Raw genomic sequence first — 19705 nt, forward strand, 5'->3', positions numbered from 1 at the left:
CACTTTCTAGCTGAGTGGTTTTGGGAAGTTCCTTCATTTCTCTGATCATAGTTTTCTCATCTGTAATTGGAGACAGTGATTATTGAACCCTCTGAACGGCTGCGGAAATAAAATGATGTAGGCCAAGGCAAGACCACAGAGAGCTCAAAAAAATGGGAGATAATAACATTATTGTTGTTGTTTTTGAGACAGGGTCTTTCTATGTACCTACCTCTGTCATCCCAAGTGCTGGAATTAAAGGCACGTGACACCACACCTAACTATTATTGTTGTTGTTGCTGTGGCAGGGTCTTACTGTACCTCGGTTTAGCTGGTGTGTGTGTGTGTGTGTGTGTGTGTGTGTGTGTGTGTTTGCTCATTTGTGTTGAGTCAGAGTCTTAGGCATTTCTGGCTGAACTCAGAAATAGCCCAGGCTAGTCTTAAACTCACAGTGATCCTTCTGCCTTAGCTTCCCAAGTACTGGAATTACAGTTGTAAGACACCGTGTCTGGCACCATGTTATTATGGGCAAGGAATCTAGACATGAATGGTATAAGCTAAAAAGTCCCAAGGGACTTTTTCTTTTTTTATCCTTTTAGACAGGGTTTCATGTCATCTAGACTGGTCCCAAACTCCCTGTGTAGCTGGTGATGGCCTTGAACTCCCGATCCTCCCATTTCTACCTCCCACACACTGGGTACTGGAATCACAGGGGTGTGCCACCACCTTTGGCTCATCAGGGCATTTTAGAGTAGCTGGATATCAGTCTAGACATGAGGATATTTTTTCCACAGACTGGTTGTATGATTGCCTCTCCAGAATAGAGCCCCCCCCGTCCCCAGGGTGTACATAGGATGGGTGTGTCTGGAGATACCAAAGGGTCCCCCCAAAATAAGTTCCTTCCTCCCTCCTTTCCTCTCGCTGTCATCTTTCTCTCTTTTTGCATTTCTTCTCCTCCTCTTCCTCAGCCTCCCCGCACACCACCCCCCCCGTTTCTTCTGTTGGCAGGAGCTGCCGGGCTGGCCATTAGGACTGGCTTTGAATGGGACCCTTCTGAGAGGCAACCTGCCAGCAGCCAGTAGGCCTTGACTCTAGTCCTGCTGCATCCTGGACTCACTGGCACGCCGTAGGCAAACAACATCTTGGTTCTGGGTCTCAGGACGTCTGGCTATAGTCTGTGGCTAGCTCCCCAGCCCAGTTCTCTGACGCCAGGTACCCTGAAAGAATGATAAAGCAGCGCTGCTGGGGCCCCAAGAGTGGAGGGTAGAGCAGAGACTTGGGGTGTAAGTTGTGGGGAGACTGAAGGTTGGAGTAGATGATTTGAGCTATAATTCAGACACAGGCTCTCACCCAGAGTGAAATCAGAATTAACTGGGAGGTTTCCAACACCATAGATCCCTATGCCTTGGGGAAAGAACTCGTTACCAAGTAGCTCAGCTTTTCATACAGCTGCAGTGTGCAGCGGGGCTGAAAACCACCAGCACTGGGTGGTCCTGGGAGACCACAGTGAGTCTTCTCAGTTTTTTCTTGCCTGTAAGTCAGAGACAAAAGAATACGCCAAGGTAAAGGATGGAAAGGGGGAGTCCCATCCCATCTACCCTCCTCCCCTTCAGTGTGTAACCACTGGCTCAGTCTCGTCACACCTCTCTCCCTTTTCACCCATTAAATGGAAAAGTGTTACACTCTGCCTTGCTTCCTACAGCATTTCCTTTTAGGACTAGTGATGAGAGAGTGAATTAGGAACAAGCTATGTGAAGATAAATTGTGGCTGGGCCTGGTAGTGCAGGCCTGTAATCCCAGGCCTGCTGAAGCTACAGAGTGAGTTTAAGGGCAGCCTAGGCGACTTAGTGAGACTCTGTCTCAAAGCAAAAAGTGAGAAAAGACTGGGGATGTGGGATGCAGGAGGCTCTGTGTTCAATCTCCAACATTGCAGAAAACCCCCACAAACTTCACTCATATAAAAGGTAGGCACAGTCACGTGAGATCAGACGAGCTTGCGAGGTCAGAGTCATTGCTCCTTGCAGCCCCTGTAGATGCCTGCATTGGTTCTTGCTCTTGTTTTCTGGAGGCTGAGCAGGACCCAGAACTTAGAACCTTTCCTCATTAGCCAACTGAGCTTGCCGTACATCCCCAGCAGTATTTCTGCTTAGAAATAACCCCGGCCAAGAACTCAACCGTGGGACAAGGCTGCTGGGGTGGCTCCAGGTACCAGAGTGTGACTGCAGGATGGCGGCTGCTGCAGATTAAGTGATTTAGCTGGACGGAGTTTCCCGCTAATTGAAAACCGTTTACAGAAAAACCCATTATTCCATGCCATCTCCTGCCCCACCCCTGGCAAGAGGATGGGTAGGGGCAAGGGTTGCTCACTCTGCAAACCCGAGGTGCTTGAATTCCTGTCTTTAAAGGAGACGTAAAGAACCCGGCAGCAGTGGTGCACACAGCTTTAATCCCAGCACCTAAGAGGCAGAAGTAGGTGCATCTCTGTGAGTTCGAGGGCAGCATGATCTACAGAGCAGATTCCAGGACAGCAAGGGCTACACAGAGAAAACTTGTCTGAGGGGAGGGGATGGGAGACAAAAATTATCACTGCGCATCTGTCAGGCTTTTCTGTCCTTGGTCCCTGAGTTGTTGTTGTTGTTTTCCAAATAGAATTTATTTATTTTCATTTTGTGTATAAGTGTTTTGTCTGCATAGAAGTCTGTATACCACATGTGTACCTGGTACCTGAGGAGGCCAGAAGAAGGTGTCATATTCCTTAGAATATAACCTGGAGTTATAGACAGTTGTGAGCTGCCATGTGAATGTTGGGAATCTAACCCAGAACTTCTGGAAGAGTAGCCAGTGCTCTTAACTTCTGAACCATCTCTCCAGCTCCGTGACCATGAATTCTTAATCTTCCTGCATGCACCTGCAAAGTCCTGGGATTACAGGCATGTACCACCATGCCTAACTTGTAAACTATTTTTCCTTAAAAGATGTCCTGAGTTTGGTCCCTGGAACCCACTTCAAGGAAAGAAATGACCCTAAGTTCTCTAGCTTCACATGTGCCCCGTAACCTTCGTGCCCACACATGCACAATACAAATAAATGAAATTAAAGAAAAAGAAAAGTAGGAAAGGAGTGGGTTCTTTTTGTAAACAAACAAACAAACAAACAAAAAAAGCAGGTAGCCAGTGGAGTCCTCCCCTCCCCCTCCTGGCTTGTCTTAAAAAGAGAGGACCTCTGCTACTAGTTTACCGAAATTTTTTTCCCCTGAGGTATCTGAGGCAAAGGGTGGCCTGGGCACAAATATGCATATGCCTGTGAACTCATACTGCACAGAGAACTGCGGGGAGCCCCTCACCTTTCCACTTAATGCTTTAATGTGTTTGTCTGGGAGGCAGGGCCTCAGATATCCCAGGCTGGAATGGAATTCGCTAAGTACCTGAGGATGACTTTGAACTCTGGTCCTCCTGGATGCTAGAACTACAGGTATGCACCACCACACACAGTTTATATGATACTACCTATTGAACCCAGGGCTTGGTGTGTGCTAGCCAAACACCACTGAATAAACCAAATCACCAGGACGTCACTCAAAGCAAAAGCTTTTTAAATTTTGGATATCTGCCAGGGTCTACCTCTGTCTTTTAATTAACTAATTAAATGCTATTGTGTGTTTATGGTGTGTGTGTGTGTGTGTGTGTGTATGTATGTGTGTGTTGCAGGTACTGCATCTTGCATGTGGAGGTCAGAGGTCAGCTTTTTGGAGTTGGTTCTCTCCTTCCTTCCACCTTTTCGTGTGTCCTGGGACTCAAACTCAGGTTGTTAAGGTTGCAAGGCAAGAACTTTTACCTGACTGAGCCATCTCATGGGCCCCTGGGGTGCCTCTTTCTACGTGGTGCTCTTACAGATTTCACTCTAGGCTGTGCCAAAGTTTTATTTAATCTGACCGCAGCTGGGGAATTCCGTGGTTATTTCCAGTCTGAGCCACCTATGCTGATGCCCCTGGCCCACTCTGAGGGGGTCTCTTGAATGACATCCTTGGGATCATTCCATGGAGCTTACCTGAACCCCTGGGTTTCTCCTCAGCCCAGTGTTCCCTGCTCATCTTTGCCATGTCCCCAAATTGTCACTGTGAGTCTCATCCAGAGGCACCCAGAGCCTCCTCTTCCCATAGGCAGGGTGAGTTATTGTAACATGTGTGCCCGGAGACTACAGGGACACACCTCTAATTTTAGCGTTGTCCAGAATGTCCTGGAGATCTGTTTACACACGGCTTTTTCTTGCTGGGCTCTGGGATCCTGGAGGCCAGGGGTGTGGCTCTCTCTGAATACCAGCTTAGGGCTGAGTGTGCTCTAGGAGAGCCTAGAGCTAGTGATGGCATTTCACCTGTATCCACAAGGCCAGGATCGCACCCAGGACATAGCTGAGCCCCTCTGCTGTGAGTGATACTCTGCTGTTGGCCGGCTTTGGAGGCTTTGAACTTGAAGGGGGCTAAGCCGAACTCACCATCAGTCCCTGGCTTCCTAAAGCCAAGCCTGTTGGGTCTCTGCTTGGGTCAGGGTGTGTGGTAGTGTTGCTGAAGAATCAGGAAGAGAAGAACCCAGTGTGGTGGTGAACATGGAGGCCGGGGGATGGGAGAGGTCATGAGCGCAGGAGGGAATAGGAACAAAATTGCCTTCTCTAAGGATGGGCTAGTCTTCCGGTCCTTTCCTCTGATTCTTTTTTTGTTCTTAAAGATTTCTGTATTTATTTATTATGTGTATGTGTGCATGCCTTCATGAGTTTATGTGCACGATATGTGTGCATGTGTGTGTTCCAGGAGGCCAGAGAGGGTTTCAGATCTATTGGAACTGGAGTTACAGGCAGTTGTGAACTGCCCAAAATGGGTGCTAGGAATTGAACTCAGGAGCAGCAAATACTCTTAGCCTCTGAGCCATCTTTCTATCCCCCCTTTCCATTCCTTTTTCATTTATTTATTTATTTATTTGTTTGTTTGTTTATTGTTTATTTATTGAAGCAAGATCTCATGTAATCCAGGTCTCAACCTCCTAATGTGTAGCTGAGAGTGGCGTTTAACTCTGATTCTCCTGCCTCCACTTCATACAAGCATGCACTGTAATGCCCAGTTTCTTATGTGGTGTTAGCGTTCGAATCCAGGGAGGGCTTTGTGAATGCTCAGTGAGCATTCTCCGCCTACGCTAGATGCCCAGTCTACAGCGCCTGGATCATTCACTGTCACTGAGTGTGAACTCTGCACCCGCCGAGACCTAGGAGGACTTTCCTGGGTTCCCTTTGCTTTATCTCTGACATTCGAGCAGAGCACACCCAGAGTTGCTGTAAGAGGACTGATATGTAAACGGGCTAGGAGCTGAGGCTGGCACTGTAAACACTCCACTCCTTATACACACAAGGCACTGCCTAGTACCAGCTTCCTTCCTCTCCCTGACAGGTGCTCCAGGGCCAGCCTGGGGGAATGAGAAGGGTCCCTAAAGACCCCTGGGATCCAGAAGAAATCAGGAGTGAAGTGGGGAACTGCCTCAGAAGGCTCCCCTAGACCAGGAGAGAGGTGTTTGCCCACAGCCTTCAAGCCCTCCCCACACCTGTGCTCACACCTCCAGGTGGGAGGGAGGCAGCCTCTCTGGGAGAAGCCTCCCTCCTCCCACTGTGTAGGCCATATCAGACCTGAAGCAGAATGGTTTCTGGCAGATTTTCATTGCTGTCTGAGACAGGGCACCTAGCCCAGGCTGGCCTGGAATTCCGGCTGATATTTTGGCCTCAGCCTCTAGAGTGCTATGGCAGTCGGTATGGCATCCACACCCAGCTCTTGCAGGTTCTTATTTTTGAAAACGAGCTCTGTTTTTTGTTTTTTGTTTTCTTTTTTTAAACATACAAGTATCTGATTTTTTTTTTAAGTCAAGCAATTTATAAAAACATGATATAGACAATAGTTCACCTTTGATCCTACCCCAGGACTGGACCTCTGTCTCGTATTGATTGGCGCCTGTCTGGACGTCCTGTACTTATGTAGATACTTTACTTCCTCAATTTCTTTTTTCTCCTTGGTTCTTTGGGCAGGGCTGGTTTTGTGTTCCAGATATGTGCTTCAAAGAGAACATAGTGAAACCCCAGCTGGAAGCGAGTGGCCTTCACCTTGGAGAAGCCTGCTATGCTAAATGTACTATAGGGGATGGCCCACGGCTTGGGCCTGGGCCTCCCTCAGCCCAAGCCAGAGTGAGGTGGGATTGCAGCCCTCCAGCCCTCCTGTTGTAAAGAGCAGCAAAGACTCTGGGATTCTGCACACGACCCCTTTTTCTCCTGTGGAGTGGCAATCTCAGTGTGGCTACCTCAACCTTCAGGACCCAGGGCCTGTGGCGAAGAAACAGGCAGAATCACCAGTCCTCCTCCTCCCCTCTTCTCTCTAGGTGACTCTACGGGGACACCCAGGGATAGGGTTCAGAGGAAACCAGATAAGGGAATTCCTGTGCCAGCTTGCTCCACCTGCAGGCAAAGATGTCTTCTTCATGAGCTAGGTCACATGGGCATTGGGGGAAAGGCTTTCCCAGAAAGGACTTTGGACTTGAGCTGGTTTGAGTTGACATATTGGTTGGGGGCAAGAGGCTCTAGGCTAGACCAACTGTTCTTTCTAGGGTAGGTAGGGATGATAACCATAGTTCATTCTGTCAACTATTTGATGACTCTTGTATGCCAGAAACTGATAGGACCGGAAACAACTGTGAACAAGAAAGGCTTTCAGACAGAGCCTTAAATGGACATCCTTGCTAAGAGGGAATCAGGGGGTCAGTGGGAAGGGCTAGAAGTTCCTACTTTAGGCGGTGTGGTCAAGGAAGTCCTTAACCAGGAGCTGGCTTTTCAGCTGACACTGCAAGGGACTGAGAACAGGCAGTGGGGAGCATCCCGGGCAGACAGGGTGCTAAGTACAGAAGGCTCCGAGTCAAGGCCAGGGCTGGAGCAGGTGAGGAGCCTGGAAGAGGCAACTGTGTTTAGCTGATGAGTGCTCTTGCTGGCTCCTGTTCTTCTATTTTATATTCTGTTGAAAGGACATAATTATTGCCTCTCAGAGCGGGGTGGCGTGGATAGGATGAGAATGTATGGCCAAGGGTCTCTCTAGACACCATGATGGCCGCCACCTAAGCTTTCCTTCACCTTTCTGTGTTCTCAGAGCAACCTGGTGAACTGGGTAGGATGGGGATGCTACCCCATTTTACAGATGGAAACACTGAGGCCTGAGAGGGGAAGTAAGTAACTTGTTTGTGGCCGCCTTTTATATCTGTCTCTGAGATGAGATGAGAGCTGTTTCATGAAGAAAACAGTGCCTATTGTGTGTTTCCTTCTTTCCAAAAGGGACTTTCTCACTGAGAGACATGCGTCTGTTTTGACCCCACAAGAGGTATCAATATTTGCTTTGTGAGTAGAAGGAAAACAGCCTTGGCAGAGGGAGTCTGTTTTTCCGTGTTAGAGCCTTTCTACTTCCTGTCCAGCACAGCTGTGTGTCTGTTCCAGAATGGGCACTGCATGTGTCTTCCAGGTTAGTCACATGGCCTTTCTTTGCTACTTCCCGGCCTTAGCAGAGGGTTGGCGCTCCTGGCTCTCCATCTATGCCAGGTGCAGCACGATGCCCTCAGCCATGGCTGAAGTCACAGTCACATCTGACTCACTGTACAGCACTGTGCCAGCATCCTGTGCAGGCGTGGGAACGATGTGACAGGTGGGTCCCCGGTGCTTTCTTCCTGCCCCTGGAGGTGGCTCAGACCCCCACAGCCATGCCCACCCTCAGCGCTGCTGACCCAGTGGATCTGGGGGGCATGCAGGAGCTGTCAGGTCCAGTTGGGTAGCCACAGTTACATCACTCAATTCGTAACATCCCTGGGGGACCTGTATGGACCAGCTTGTTTTTGGTTCCTGGCCTGTTCCTTCCTCTTCTTTTTTTTTTTTTTTTTTATGGGATTGCATGTAGCCCAGGCTACCCTGGAAGTTGCCATGTAGTCAAGAATGACCTTGAATTCAAGAGATCAAAAGTGGGCATCACTTTGCCTATTTGTCTGGCACAGGGGATTGAACCCAGGGCTTCTTGTGTACTAGGCAAGGACTCTACCAATGGAGCTCTGTCCTCAGCTCCCTATTTGCAGCCAGGAAATCTCCCAGCACTGCCCTGTGTCTGCTCAGGTCCCCATCCTCCCCCATTGTCTTTGTGGGACTAACAATTAAGAGCTCTTCCTCCCGTGGCTCCCATCTCAGCTGCTTTCTAGACATGCTTGCAGTTGCAGCCCCCTGGGAGCAGATGTTTGTCTCTGCCGTGTTCCTGTGAGGGGGAGGCTCTGACAGGGACAGTTTGGCTGGCTGCCTACTTAGTGTCTGCTGCAGACAGCTTTTGTTCTGCAGGAAACACTTTCTTTTTCGAGGTGGCCCTGGCAGGTGGGCCAATTGGACCTCAGCTTGGTTGCTCAGTCACTCATCAAACACTTCTTTGGAGTCTGGTGGTTTTGGAGCCTCTGGAGTAGGAGGCTCGCTGGAAGAACCTGGGTGCTAGGAAAGGGGCAGTAGACCCCTGGGGCAGAGACTGCAGCTCTACCAGGGAGGTACACTGACCACAGTCACGTGTGGGAAAGGAAAGAGCCAGCAGAGAGCCCAAGCGACAGAGGCTGGCTCCCTGGAGTTGCAGGAAGCAGAAGTAGCACCAGTTTCACTGTCCTGAGAATGGTTCTTTTTCTTTTCTTTTCTTTTTTTCTTTTTTGGCAGTTTTTTTTTTTTTTTTGTCTTGTTTTGTTTTTTTTGAGAGGATTTGCCAGGGCGTGAGAACTTATATTCCTGAGGAGGAAGGGCAGCCTTTAGTGGAGACAGTTGGCCTGGGAGCTGCGAGAACTGGGTCACAGCTGCTGACCAGTGGCGAATTCACTGTGTGACACTGTGGGAGTGATCACTGTGTCTCAGATTGCCATCTGCAGAATAGGGGGGTTGGGCCAGATTGGTATCTGTGTGCTGATCTCTAGAGGCCACACCATGGTGTCATGGTCCATGTGTGTAGTAAGTGGGATGAACACTAAAGAAAATAATTAAGGGCTGGGCAGATGGCTCAGTGGGTAAAGGCGCTTGCTGCTCTTCTAGAGGACCCAGGTTTAGTCCTCAGTGTCTGCACGGCTCATCATGGCCTGTGACTCCAGCTCCAGGGAACCCATCATTTTCTTCTGGGCACACCATGCATATGGTATGCATACATATGTTCAGGCACATACAGGTCAAACAAATCTTTTCTTTTTTCTTTTTTTAAGTACCGTGAGTCTTTGATTTCATAGATGTTGGTTGGATTAGGTCTGGGACTGTTCAGAGGCAAGGTCACCGTTTTAAAGAAAAATCCCATCCAGCAAGGTGGATTGTGCCTGTGAGCCTAGCATTCTGGAAGCTAAGGAGGCATGATTACCAATTCAGCCCAGGCGGGCCTACAGAGAGAAAGAAAGACCCTGTCTCAAAACAAACATAAAGTAAGCAATAATAACATATATGTGTGTACACACACACATATATTTGTATATGTATCTACCATGTCCACATTGGCCAGCTGCTTGTACTTATTACATATATATATATATATATATATATATATTTACGTGTGTGTTTATATGTGTTTATATAATGCACATATATATACATGTATGTATACATATATACATATACAAACATAAAACACTAATTGATAAGTACAAGCAGTTGGCCAATGTGGACATGGTAGGAGGCCGGCTGGAGCTTGGGACACGTGGAAGTCCCCAGTGACTGTGTCTGGCTCTTCCGGGAGACTTTGTTACGGTGCCACCTTTGGTCTGCTGACCCTCTGAAAGAGTGGGGATCCTTGTGTGTCACAGTAGGTCATAGTTTGCAAAGGAGGATGGCCCTCTAAGGGGGAACCTCTGAGCGGCCATTCCATTTCTGCTTTATAGTGGGGCAGAAGAACAGTACTCAGAGAGGGACCTGGCTCTCCCAGCACCTCACAGCCTCTGAGGAGCATGCTGCTTCTGGCTGCTGCACTCAGAGCAGCTCTGCCTGTGGGAGGGAAGGCTCAGGTAGTGCTCACAACTCTCTCTCTAGACAGGATTTGACACTATAGCACAGTCCTCCTGCCTCACCTCGGCCTCCCAAGCAGGAGGCTATGCAGGCGTGAGCCCTCACACCAGCCTTGTGTTTGCCTTTAATTTTCTCAAAGCAGAGGAGGAAGGCTTACGGTGCCAGGCCGTCTCCTCTCTATTTCCCATCCCCAAACCTTTGTGTTTATACTGATATCTTTCCCTCAGCTTTCTAGAGACCTCAGTGTCTTGTTTTCTAGCTCGGCATGTAATAGGGAGGCTCCCTTTTTAGCCTGTACTTAGCTCCAATTAGAAGTTGGTGAAGTTTCCAGTTTGACCATTAATTTTGGACCAGAAGAGGCCACCCATGTCCGGTCCCTGGCTGTCATCCCTGACACTTCTGTGCCAGTGCTAATATGTTATGAGGCCTGAGGCCTGCAATAGATTTCCTGGAGAACATGAGGCATGGGTCTTTTTTCCTTCTCTTATTTTAATTTTAATTTTTGGTTTTTCAAGACAAGGTTGCTTTGTGTAGCCTTGGCTCTCCGGAACTAGCTCTGTAGACGAGGCTGGCCTCGAACTAACAAAGATATAGTTGCCTCTTTCTCCCATGTGCTGGAATTAAAGGCGTACACTGTGGGTAAGGTAAAAGGATGCTGTAGTAAGTAGCTCAGACCACCACCCATGTCAGGAATTTTGATGTTTGGCCGTTGCATTGGAGCTCGTACGTGCCGTGACAAGTCACTTCAAGTATGCCAGGCTGTATTTTGCTGTTTATATTTTGAGACAGGTTCTCTCAATATTGTCTTGGCTGTTCTAGAAATTGCTTTGTAGACCACACTGGCTTCGAACTCACAGAGATCTGAGTGCTGGGATTAAAGGAATGCTCCGCTGTGCCCAACCACTAGGATATATTTTAAAATGTTCTTGAGTCTAAGCACACCATTTTCAGGTTCATATTAAAAGTGTTCCAATTGTGTCTAAAATATTTCTCAGACATTAAAAAAAAGAAAAAGTCAGAAGCCGCTATCATAGTCCCTGTACTGTAACTGGCATTCCTTTGACCAAAGGGTCCCAGAGCATCTGAAAACTCATAGTCCCTCAGATTATTCATATCATTCAGGGCCTCTGCTTAGAGCGACAGTCTTGCCATGGCTCCTGAGTCACCATCCTTGATCAGTTACAAATTTTTAGGCCTGGGGACCTTCTTGGATACTCATCCAAGATAGCTCTGGCCCTCTCATCACCCAAATGTTACCATGCTGGCTCCTCTCACTAAGACTTTTAAGCAAGCTCCTTAGCCTGTCATGTTGAGAATAGAACGGGGTGCAGAGTGGGGCCACCCAGGAGCCCATTGAGTCACTGTGGTGATTTTCCACCTACTAAGCCCCAGTGCCTAGCACATAAAGATTGATAGATGTGGAATGTAGAGTAGGAGTTGTCTTAGTTACTTTTGTATTGCTGTAATGAAACACCATGACCAAAGTGGTTGAAATGTCAGAATGAACTAATGGCAAGATGAAGTTATAATATATAAACCTGCATGCACCAAACGATTAAATGAAGGAATGAGCTAATTGCAAGGTGAAGTTATAATATATAAAAATGCAGGCTTATTGGAAGCAGCTCTCAGCCATCATGTGGGGAGGCAGTGGGGGAGGAGGAAGAACGGGGAGGGGGGAAATCTGTGCAGAGAGAGGAGAGATAGAAGGAGGAGAAGGAGAAGAAGAGAGATACAGAAAGAGAGAGGAGAGCAGAGGAGAGAAAGGGGACCAAAATGTTTGGAATATATATATATTCAATATATATATATATATTGAAGGGAAGTCCCTGCCCCTAAGCTCCAAAGTTCAGGGTAGAGAGGTGTGGTATGCCAGCCACACCCTGGCCCTGCAGCAGATCGGGATCAGCGGGGTGCCTGAAACACTTAGAAGGAGGAATGTATGCTCCGCTCATGGTTCCAGAGGGTTACACAGTCCATGATGGCAGAGTGGACGAGGCACGCTGCAAGCAGGAGCAGCAGCTGAGAGCTCACATCTCAAACCATAAAGTCTTTTCAAATCCCAAAGCTTTGGTGACAAACCTCCTCCAGCAATCCTCCCCAAATACTCACCAAGTGGGGATCAAGTAGTCACATGCTTGAGGTTTACTGGGGTAACTCATTCAAACTCATAGGATTCATCCCTTTTCCGGGAAGTATCCTTGGAAAGGTTATAAACTGGCTGTGATGGGAGAGTTGTTGTTTTTGTTTCTGACGGCTGGCTTAGGTTTTGAGGTATGTGTGACAAGAGTGCTGCATGGTTACAGGAAAGAAGTAACATTTATTGAGCACCTGATGCACGCCCAGAACTTTGGAGTGGCATTTCCCTTCTGGGGTGCTGTGGTTACTCAGTCATTGTGAGCTGCCTTGACTGACCACCTTCCACACGGCTTTTGTGGTAAGAGTGTGGTGTGTGGCTTCTCCATAATATGTATATAGACTTTGGAGATGTGCTTTCAGGACATATGTGATATATGTGTAGGCTGTGTTGAGGTCACAGTTGGTAGGTATTGCTGGCCCCTGCCTCCATGCCATGCACATATCTGTGGACTGATGATTAAGTGGGCAGTTCATATTGCCTCCAGTGACAGCTTCCTGTTGTTGTATTCATGGACTTCGAGGAGAGCAGAGAGATCCCTTTTACCCAGTGAACTGAGACGCCTTTCCAGGGGAGGAGAACTCTGAGCTGAGCATTTGAAAAAAAAAAAAAAAGTTTCTTTGTTTTTTGTTTTTTATTTTTCCAGACAAGGTCAGCTAGCCTTGAAGTTCTGATCCTCGCTGGCCTTTTGCAGGGCTGGGGAGTAAACCCAGGGTTTCATGCATGCTAGACAAGCATTCTGACAGCTGAGCTACATCGCTAATTCATGTTGACCATTTGTTTCTGGCTGCCTGGGTACCCTGGGCTGTAGGGGAAGGCAGTCGTGGGTTGGGTAGAGCAGCGGTAGTTTGGCCCAGGGGAGTGTCTGTCAGCAGGTTTCCCCTTAAGGCTCTCATCCTTAGAGTCTCCAAACAAGTATCCCAGACTTCTCCATTCCTTATCCTGCCATTGGTCCAGCTCTGGTCCTGCATGTGGAGTGCTCCTGCAGTGACCTGAGTTGGGGACTTTCAGTTCCTAGGGCCAGATGTACAGGGTACACCCTGGAGAGCGTGACCTTCTGCTCTGGTGGGCTCTTGGCAATGAACTACCAGGCTGAGCGGAGGTAGGTTCTTGGCAGCCAAGGACCAAGGGGATGTTCTAGGGAGGCAGGCAGAGGGCTGTAGAAAGAGTTGTGGGGAGGGGGGGATGTGTGGAAGGATGATGTGCTCTTGTCTCTCTCCTCCTTCCTATAACCATTTCCACAGTTTTCACATTTCAGCATGAGTCATTCTCATCCATAAGCCTCCAGGGCTCCTGTCCAGATGGGATTACTATGGAGGACCTTTAGGCTGAGAAGCATCTCCTGCTGTGTCATCGCTCAGACTTATTCCCCCCAGGTGCATGATGGCAAGCTCAGTGTCTCTTCCAGGGCTCACTCCAGTGCACCTTCCCCGGTCTCCCCAAGGAGAAAGAAATCGCTGTGTTTTATCTCAGTGTGTTGATGGGGCCTTATGACTCCCACCTGTCTGTCTTGGCTGTACTGAGCTGTATGTGAGCGGTGGTTCTTGGTTAGAAATTCCACTCTGCCCTGGCTGGACTGAATAACTGGTTTTACAAACCTCTCCGCATAGCTCCCTCGCTGTCTGGAATGCACTGTGTAGGGGAGAGTCTCTGAAGTCAACTTTCTGCCAACAGGAGGGTAGAAAATGATGTGTACGCTGCTTCCTAGATGGGTTCCTTTGTGAAGGCCACAGCTCCCACCCATGGCCCAACTCAGGAAGGCTACAAAATTCCCCCTCAAGTTTTTTCCTCTAGCACAGAAAAGCCCGAGGGAGGAAAAGAGCCATGCTCTTAAATAAGACACGAGGAGAACGCACAAGCCAGGCCGAGTTGTAAATGCTTGTAATTCCAGCACTTGTGAGGTGGAGGTGGAACTCAAAGGGCACACCCCAGAGAGTGAGGCAGGCTAGCACAAGGACCAGCTTAGCCACCAGTACCCTCACCTGCACAGAACTGCACACACAGTGAAATACATGTCTCCCTCCCTAATTGTCATCAGGAACAGACCTTTTGAGAAGAATGCCTATTTAAATATCTAGATAAGGAAATGCAGGGGTGAGGTGTGGGGGTGAAGGGGTGGATCTGGCCTGGACTAGTTTGGAGTGCATTCAAGGTGAGTCAAACTGTGTTTTCCTAGTGAACTTTAAGATGCTAAGACCCCAGAAACACCTGATCTAGACCAGTGATTACACTGGTAATAGAAATTCACGGTCATCCTCAGCTACAGAGTTAATACAAGGCCAGCCTGGGCCACATGAGACTTTGCCATAAAATAAAATAAAATAAAATAAAATAAAATAAAATAAAATAGGGGCTTTGGAGATAGATTTGTGGTTCAGAACACTGGCTGCTCTTCTAGAGCACCCACATGTCAGCTCATAATCGTCTATAACTCATGTTCCAGGGGAATCTGCCTCCCTCTTTTGACCTCCTTGGGAATCAGGCACATAAGTGGCACACAGACACATATGTATACAAACATGTATACGCATAAAAATTTTAAAAATTGCTCTGTTTATGGCAACAGGCCTTACCTTTTGTCTGGTAACAAGAGCCAGGGTGAGGATGTGCCGTGGCCAAGATGGGCCCAGAAAACCAGCTCCTGTCTCCTTTCTCAGCTGTTCCTTCTTGCTCTATTTGGAAGGAGGGACAGAAGCACAGGGGGACATATTGCATTCCATCCATGACAGTCACTAACGCCGTCAGACGCCTCCATTTGTAAAAGTGGAGCGTATACTCCCGCTGGAGGCAGCATCAGCGCTGTGACACTCTAACAAGTGTCCTAGGCTAATCAACTTGTGAAGAAGAAAGATTCTTTTGGGCTCACTGTTTCGAGAGTTTCAGGCCGTGATCTATTGGCTCAGTTGATTTGGGGCCTGTGATGAGGTGTCCCTCATGGAGAGAGCACACGTTGAGAAAAACCATGTACCTTGTGGCCGGGAAGTGGCAAAGAGGAAGAAGAGGCTAGAGGTCGTTTGTTCCATTCGAGGGCGAGCTGAAGACTTCTAACTTGTCAAGGCTCCGCTGTGAGCATGCAGGCCCTTCTGCTGGCCTGCCCTCAGACACCTAGCAATTGCTTACATCAGGACCTGCTGCCAGGTACAGCAGGTGTGTGCGGGCATATAAAAGACCACCTGCCATCCCAGCTTGCACTCTTGTGTTCGCTCTGAGGGACACTTGGGTGGAGAATAAGAAAGACATGACTTTCCCCTGCAGCCCCGGTACAAAGACTCCCTGAATCCATCCACAGGGCAGACATTTTCCCTCTCCCTTTCCTCTGCTAGTCTTTCTCCTTATCTGATTTTGGTTCCTTATGCCCAGGTGGAGCCTAACGGAGCACCGGGAGCATAGCAGGAGTCTGCTGTGGGTTGGAAATGGACCTCATAGACTCCTTTAAGTGAAAAGCTGTTCCAGCTAGGGGTGCCTGTCAGGCATCAACCACCCTGAGGACACACAGGTTCCAGGGCACCATACAGGATGGCCTGTTTCCCAGCAGCTGCATGCAGCTGGGCCTGTCTCTGCCCATGAGAAAGCCGAGCTTCAGGCTGGTTCTGAAAGGACCCAGTTTGTGATGCATGACAGGGCTCCTCTACAGAAGGGCAAAGAGGCAGCCTACAGTCTATCTGAGGCCTGGCCCACAGACTGCCAACAGCTTGTTCTTTCCCCTCCGTCCCCAAGTGGGCATGGCCTCTGCCCCTACCCTTATTCCTGTTTAGTTGAAGCTGTCCCATTTGACAAATGATCCGTTTGCTTCCTGCACTGGGGCTGGGGTGGCTGGCTGCCTGGGGCAGGGCTATAATTAGCAAAGGAGAGGACGGGATTGCATGCTGGCATTGACTGATAGCTTTATACCCAGATGGATAAACTGATGTCATTAGAGATGTAAATATCACTTGGAAATTGTTAAGTTCCTGAGGAGAGTCATGCCAGCTTCTTGTCATGAACAGTGCTGCTCCGAACACCTGCTCAGGAAGCCTAGGTCAGCCTGTGCTGGGGTGGGGACAGTGTGACAGGTGACACCGTCTTTGAATGACCATGAGATGGTTTTCTGCTGGGTAGGTGCATGGTGGTGAGGCAGTCAGAGGGCCTGGGGTGTTTGCATCTGCTGTGGGAACTTTGCCCAGGCTTGGTGTGCTGGAGCTGTTGCCACCAGCTAGCCTAACAAGGAAATGGTAATGGTGTCTGGGGGAATGTGATCAGTCCCAGGAAAGTTTGGTTTACTGCCAGCAAGGCTGTCCTGGAGCGGTCCCAGGGCTCCAGGGAGCTTGTAAAAAAATAAAAGAATCCACCCATTGTCCTTCTGCAGAGGCCTGAGGTTGGCTCTTTCGGAAATTGCCCCACGGGCTCTGGGACTTAAGGATGGATTTAAAGGCCGAGCAGAAGCAAAGACTCAGCCAGGAAGGGTGAGGACAGGACTCTGGGCTGGGAGGGGGTAAGAGGGCATTAGGCAGAGGAGAGACACCAGGGCCCCAAGCTCGGAACGGAGAATGTTTTAACAACAGGATGCCTACAGCTTTGAAGAACATATGGAGTCAATTCTGAAAACATTAAGACCGATGAGCTATACAGTGACAGGGTGAGAATCAACGTTTTCACCAAGGGACGCCATAGCCCCACCCCTTCTTCCCTTGAGGACTGGGTGCCTGTCCTCAAACTTGCTTTGGACTGTAGCCTTTCTTATAGTCTTGCTTATAGCCTTGGATTTTTGTACTTTCTGCCCCTTAACTCCCCAGTGTTGGGATAGCAGGACTTGGCTTTTTAATTTTTTAATTTTTTGATAGGATCTCATGTAGGCCAAGCTGCTCTCATACTTATCCCTTTGCCCACAGTTTCCCTGCTTTGGCTAACTTGTTCATATGGTGCTGCTGGTCGGTTATTGGGCCAATAGCCTTTTTGGTCACATGTATCAGAGAGACCTTCCTTTTAGACCAGGAAGTGGGTCTCAGACATTTTTGTTTGTTTGTTTGTTTGTTTTTCAAACCAGGAAGACTCAGCTTAAAATCTAAGGGGACACTGGGTCCAGGAGAGCTGACTTTCTGGTAATCCTGTCAGCTGTTTCTAGTCACTGTGACTCCTGGTATTCCTGTCACTTCTGAGCTCAAGCGGAAGCAGGCACTTCCTTTTCCACAGGATGGCGTTGACACTATGTGAGGATATGAGGAGTCTCCTATGGCCACTGGAAGGCTGGAAGTCAGTGTGAGGCCACTTCTGTGATCTCTAGGCCGTGGCCCCCAGGCGTGCTGAGTCTCCAGCATAGCTCAATAACACAGGGTTGGTAATGTCCCTCATTTCTCTTACTTTAGACACGGCTTCTGCTCGTTCTCTTTGCTGCTTTCTATGGACTGGAGAAGCCCATAGATCTGTTGTCCTTTCCCTGCCCTGCAGAATGCATAGCTCTGGTGCCAGACTCCTTGGCTGGGAAGACTTGGGGGAAGTGATGTCTAACTGAGACTTCGAGGTCTGTGGGAAAGTGCAGCTGTGTTCCTTTAGTGGACACGGGGGTCCATGCTGACCAGACTTCTTCAATGTCCGGACTACCAGGGTGATGGGGGTTCCTTGAACAGTCAAAATACTGACCTGGAGTTCTATTATGTTTAGGGGCCATGGAGATAAATGATTTAAAAAGATAAAATAGCAGGCCAGTGAGATTGCTCACTGGGTAAGGGGGCCTTGCCACCAGTTCCCTGAGTTCAGTCTTCAGTTCTCACATGGTGGTAATTTCCAAAGTTGTCCTCTGACTTTCACCCTCTGTCCTCCCCCCAAGTAAATAAATACAAATAAATAAATGTAATATAATTTAAAAAATAATATACATTTAATACTGATAAGTACCAATCCCAGAGTGGTGGTATATGCTGTAATCAGTCCCAGGACTTGGGAGTCAGAGGTAGGCAGATTGGCAGTTTAATGTCTTCCTGGGCTACACAGTAAGTTCAAGGCCAGCCTGGGCTACACGAGACACTATAACAACAGAGCAAGCAAACAAGTCAGCTCCCCTTCCCCCAACATACTCATAAGCATAAAAGGAGGAAAAATTAACCAGGAAAAAATACCTAAGGAGTTTCACAGGGAGGGATCTCCTCTCTCCAACATTAAAACTATTTTTTACTGTGTGTGTGTAAAGGAGGTGAGAGAGGGAGAGAGAACGGAAGAGTCTCTGATGTAGGTAGGCCCGGCTGACCTGGAATTCTCAGTCCTCCCACTTAGCTTCCTGAGAGGTGAAATTACAACCGTGTGGCCCAAAACAGTCAGGGATTTCCAGTTTCTAATAATGTGGCTCCACAAGGCTTCACGGAGCTGGTGACAACTGAGCACACACAGAAGGGTTTCAGGAAGTGTGTCATAGGCTATTCCGCCAGGTGGGAACAGAAGGCCATGGGCTGAGCCCACGTGGCTGAGGCATATACCATGTGTCAGTGTTAAAATACCAGTAAGGGGAGAATGTTTTTAAATCCTCTAGAAATCTCTGCTGTCTTGACCTTTGGCCTTCTTGACAGTCATTCTGATGGGAAATTCCTCGTTTATGATACTGAGTGAAAAGTCTGCTCCCTGAGCAGCTGGGAAGTGTCCCTGGAGCAGCGGGTCTGTCGAGTATGCATGACAGTGACCCTCGGCCCCCATGTTTCTAGAATGTCCATCTTTATCATCTCTCTAAAACCTTTCAAAAAGCTGTGGGGTGAGCAGGACAGAAGTGAATGTGTTTGTACCCGTTAATGAGATGAGAATGCAGAGTCCTGGCCAGTGCCTGTTCAGAGCTGGGACTCAAACCCATGTTCTCTGATGCTGCAGGCTGTGGCATTTCCCTGGTCCACCAGCACTGTCCTCTACAGTTGGTATCAGTCTTCAAGGTCTGCTATAATACACTACCACAGATTTTTCTTCCCTCACAGTTCGGTGGGTCAAAGCCTCAGATTAATTTTTGACAGAGTTCTTTTCTCTCAAGCCCTCTCCCTGGCTTGCAGGTGGCCATCTTCCTTATGCATCTTCATGTGGTCTTCCTTCAGTGTTTCTTGTTGTAATCTTGCTTTCTCTTTCCCCTTCAGACAGGGCCTTATGTATCCCAGGCTTGCCTCAAGCTTGCATGTAGCCAGAGATGACCTTAAGCCCCAATTCTCCTCCTTTTACTTTTCAGTGCTAACCCACCACCTGCTTTCTGAGGTGCTGGGAACTGAACCCGGGGCATCTGCCATCTAGAGAGCACTCCACCAACTGAGCTCTTCACCCAGCCTGTAATTTCTTATAAGGACAGCACTCACATTGGAGTAGAGCCACCTTAGTGACCTCATTTTAACTTAATTACTACTTTCAAGGTTCCAGCTCCAAATATAGTCACATTCTGAGGTACTGGCCTGTGGGGGGATATAGCTGAGCATACAGCAGAGTCCCTCATGCACAGAATGTGGTTGATGCTATGTTTCCAGAGAGATTCTTTGGGTAAATATATTTCTCGGTCTGTCTTTCTGTGTCTTTTTATTTATTTCAAACTTCATG

At 48.4% G+C, this 19705-nt stretch overlaps 1 protein-coding gene across 4 annotated transcripts in view; it reads left to right on the forward strand.

The window, feature by feature from the left end:
* The window catches only part of Tspan15 (tetraspanin 15), a 36737-nt gene that overhangs the window by 850 nt on the left and 16182 nt on the right, over positions 1-19705 (forward strand). The window lies entirely within an intron of this gene.

The sequence above is a fragment of the Meriones unguiculatus genome, chromosome 16, assembly GCF_030254825.1.
Source record: "Meriones unguiculatus strain TT.TT164.6M chromosome 16, Bangor_MerUng_6.1, whole genome shotgun sequence".
Lineage (NCBI taxonomy): Eukaryota > Metazoa > Chordata > Mammalia > Rodentia > Muridae > Meriones > Meriones unguiculatus.